Source organism: Myotis davidii, unplaced genomic scaffold (assembly GCF_000327345.1).
Source record: "Myotis davidii unplaced genomic scaffold, ASM32734v1 scaffold534, whole genome shotgun sequence".
Classification (NCBI taxonomy): Eukaryota; Metazoa; Chordata; class Mammalia; order Chiroptera; family Vespertilionidae; genus Myotis; species Myotis davidii.
In genome coordinates, this window is record NW_006286678.1 from 3,939,660 (window position 1) to 3,944,113 (window position 4,454).

Genomic DNA, 4,454 nt, shown 5'->3' on the forward strand with positions numbered 1-4,454 from the left:
GCCTTAGCTGGGTTTGCTCAGTGGATAGAGTGTCAGCCCACAGACCGAAGGGTCCTGGGTTCTATTCTGGTCAAGGGCACATGCCCGGGTTGTGGGCTCAATCCCCAATAGGGGGCATGCAGGAAGCAGCCAATCAATGATTCTCTCTCATCACTGATGTTTTTATCTCTCTCCCTCTCCCTTCCTCTCTGAAATCAATAACAAAATAACAATAAAAATAAAAAACCTTTAAGAAAATAAAAAAGATAATCAGTATGTAGCTCTATCCCCTGCTCAAGCAACATGCATAGCTAGAAATCTTTAAGAATATCCCTTTTCTTTTTATACATTACCTCTGAAAGAGTATTTCAGAAATGATCCTGGTGTATTACTATATTGTTATTTCACCATAGCTAGCAACAGACATATTTAATTATTTCTCAGATCTCAACTCTTTAAATAATCAATTTCTCTATAAGGAGACATTTTATTAGTGTTTCAAAACAGGCATCACTGACATTTTAGGTGACATTGCACAATTAGTCCATTATGCAAACTCTCCCATGTACTACAGGATGTTTAGAAACTCTTATTCCTGGCTAAGTAAATGCCAGTGGAACTCCTCTTCTCTTCTTCCATAGTGACAACTAAAATTGTACCACACATTATTTCCAAACATTCTCCTAGGGATCAGTACCACCCCAATAGAGAGACTAACTACTCTTTGAATGATGAAGATGAAGTGCACAAATGGCCAAATAAAAACAGATTTAGAATTGAAGGACAGCTGGTTTGGCTCAGTGGATAAAGTGTCAGCCTGCAGACAGAAGGGTTCTAGGTTCGACTCCAGTCAAGGGCATGTACCTCTGTTGCAATCTCCTCCCTGACCCAGAGGCATGTGCAGGAGGCAACCAATCATTGTGTCTCTCTCACATCGATGTTTCTCTTTGTCTTTTTTTAAAATATATTTTATTGATTTTTTGCAGAGAGGAAGGGAGAGGGATAGAGAGTTAGAAATATCGATCAGCTGCCTCCTGCACATCCTCCACTGGGGGATCGAACCCGGGACCCCCCCAGTCCACAGGCCGATGCTCCATCCACTGAGCCAAACCGGCTTCAGCTCTCTTTGTCTTTCCCTCTCTCTTCCACTTGCTCTAAAAATCAATGGAAAAACATCCTCAGGTAAGGATTAAAAAAAAAGTGGGGGAAAAGTGGAAAAAAAATAGAATTGAAGGACAAAAGAGTAAAAAACACCAGTTCAGGAAACTTATTTTATAAACCATTTTTTCATAATTAACTATGCTACTTGGTCTCCTTTCCATAGAAATTTCTCTATGTGCAAGCAACAAAAGATAGAATCACTTTTTGATCCCCGCCCCCCAACAAAACCAGTTTCTTTCTCCTAAAGAGATATAATAGCTGAGACAGAACACTGAATTTGTTTACCATCTTTAAAAAATCCTAAAATGATCTCCTATTCACAAACCTGTTGGTGTCCCAAATAATGACATTTCCATCAAATCCTGATGTTACTAAGAGTCTTGTATTAGTATCATATTCGATGTTCTTCACCCAGCTAGTGTGACCATGTAAAGTGCATACTTTGGTGTTCAATTTCCTCAGATCCCATAGTGCTATTGTAGTGTCATCAGAGCAGGTAGCAAACAGCCGGTTATCAAGAAATCTACAAAGCAGAAAAGAAAAACTGGTTTATTTAATCTCTTATTTAAGAAATCTTGAGAAACCATATTACCTAATCAAGAAAACAAAAAAGGCCTACAAACACTGTATAAGCCCAATCATTCTGATATACAACAAATAGTAAATATCATTCACATAATCACAGAGAAAGAAACTGATTTAATGAGGGCCACATTGCAATTTTATCCATTGGCTTTACAGTGTTGATTTTTGTTAAAATATATTTTATTGATTTTTTTACAGAGAGGAAGGGAGAGGGATAGAGAGTTAGAAACATCGATGAGAGAGAAACATCGATCAGCTGCCTCCTGTACACCTCCTACTGGGGATGTGCCCGCAACCAAGGTACATGCCCTTGATCGGAATCGAACCTGGGACCCTTCCATCCACAGGCCGACGCTCTGTCCACTGAGCCAAACCGGTTAGGGCTACAATGTTGATTTTTATTTGGAAATGGAAATAGGAATAGGTGTTTGGAGTACAGTTGTAAAGAGAAAAAAGAACTTTAAAATCTGTATAGGAAACACAAATGGTGAAAAACAATTTAATAGGAGACAGAAGAGATTTTTGAAGACAATTTCCAAGGAAGACATGTTAAACGTAAAGGGTTAAAAATTATGAGAAATTTTTACTCTACTACAAGTAACATTTCTTTCTTTTCAGAACACATGCATATGCAAAAATTGCTATTAAAATGCTATCATTTTCATCTATTAATTCAAAGGCATTCTCTAAATAAGCTCGCCTCGCACCATTTTATTAGGACCTGTCAAGATTACAAGATAGGCAGGAAAAAAAGGAGACATATGTAATACTCTTTGTTATAGTTTAAGCAATAAAACAGTTAAAAAAAAAGATTACAAGATAGAGAATTAAAATACTCTTTTCAATTCAAACTTTTAATTATTTCACACTAATTTTTTAATCCTTAGTGAGAATATTTTTTATACAAATACTTAAAAAATAACAAATATACCAATCACACTTGAATTTCTGCCTAATTCAACACTGGGATGCTTCCTCCAACACAGTGATGGCAAACCTATGACACATGTGTCAGAGGTGACACGCAAACTCATTTTTTGGTTGATTTTTCTTTGTTAAATGGCATTTAAATATATAAAATAAATATCAAGAATATGTCTTTGTTTTACTATGGTTGCAAATATCAAAAATTTTCTGTATGTGACACAGCACCAGAGTTAAGTTAGGGGTTTTCAAAATGCTGACACACCGAGCTCAAAAGGTCTGCCATCACTGCTCTAACGTATGCTTTTTCATAAAACTTACTAAACTCTCGCAGAAGGTATGAATTCTGGAGCTTCTTTCAAGATAAAATTATATATAATTATTTTCTATCAGAAATCAACCTCAATATCCACAACCACAATAACCTTCCTGAAACTTAACATGGTTTTAAAATTTCAGGCCTTTGTTTGGGCTGTTCTGCTACCTGAAACTACCTCCTTCTACTCTTCACCTGGCTAACCTTTGTTTTCTTGCTACTATTCAGCTATTATCCCCTCCACGAAGCCTTCCCTCTCCATCCAGCCTGGGATAAGTTTATGGATCTTCTAAGCATTCTACACTTCTATTACACAGCTTAATATTTCAATGTACTTCGTCATGCTATCTTCTTGAAGGCAGGGGGAACTTGTCTGCATGGTTCATGGATAGATCTGCAGTACCTAACACACTTGTGCCAGGCACATAATAAACACTCACAAATATTTATTAAATGAATGAATGAGATAGGAGTTCACTGCCTGGTGGAAAAGACATTATAAGTACATTTAAATAATTATACAAGATAATTGTGTGGAATTAGCAGAGAAAACAAAGTGCTTAGGAAAGACTTCATGGTGGTGTCATTTGAACTGACTTTAAAAGATGAACAGGAACTCCTTATATAGAAGTATGTAAGGATGTACTCTGAGAGACTTTTAGGAGTGCTGTGTATGAAAAAGTAGAGACAAGTAGAGAATATATCATGGATTTATTCTATAATGATTCCCAATAATTATTTCTTAATTATAAATACATGCCCACTGAAAATATTTTTTAATGGAGGAAAAATTCCACCACCAAAAATAACTGCTGTTCCTGTATTTCAAACGTAATATTATCTCATAAATATTTTGCTACCTCATTAAAAATTTATTGACAAAATCATTCTTAATAGCTGAGTAGCATTCACTGTATAAATAAACCATAATCTTTTTAAAACAAAAATGCAATTGTAAGCTGTTTAGATTGCTTCCAATATTTTACTATTATAAAATACTATGATGGCCCGGCCAGCGTGGCTCAGTAGTTGAGTGTTGACCTATGAACCAGGAGGTTATAGTTTGATTCCCGGTCAGGACACATGCCCAGGTTGTGGGCTTGATCCCGAGTGGGGCGTGCACGAGGCAGCCAGTCAATGATTCTCTCTCATCATTGTTGTTTCTCCCTCTCTAAAATCAATAAAAATATATATTTTATAAAAAACCACACCTGACAAATCCCCTAACAGCCAAATATTACCCACATCCCTAGTTATTTTTCTAAGTGCATTTCCAGAAAAAATGTATTGCTAAGTAAAAAGGGATTTTTAAAAAGGCTTTTGATACATATATTCAAATTATCCCCAAAAGAGCATACCAATATGTAGTTCCACCAGCAGTGAGGAGAGTCCATTTCTCCAAACCCTTGCCACACAGATATTTTTAAATTCTGCTAAGTGCCAGGAAAAAAAACACCTATTTAAAAAGCTTGATTTCAGAGAGGAAGGG

General features: G+C 36.2%; 1 protein-coding gene across 1 annotated transcript in view; it reads right to left on the minus strand.

Annotated features, from left to right (window-relative positions):
- DCAF10 (DDB1 and CUL4 associated factor 10) overlaps positions 1-4,454 on the minus strand; it is a 40,006-nt gene that overhangs the window by 23,327 nt on the left and 12,225 nt on the right. Inside the window, exon 2 of the mRNA XM_006758457.1 lies at positions 1,466-1,663. The gene's annotated coding sequence lies outside the window, so the exon portion shown is untranslated. The remainder of the gene's footprint in view (positions 1-1,465; positions 1,664-4,454) is intronic.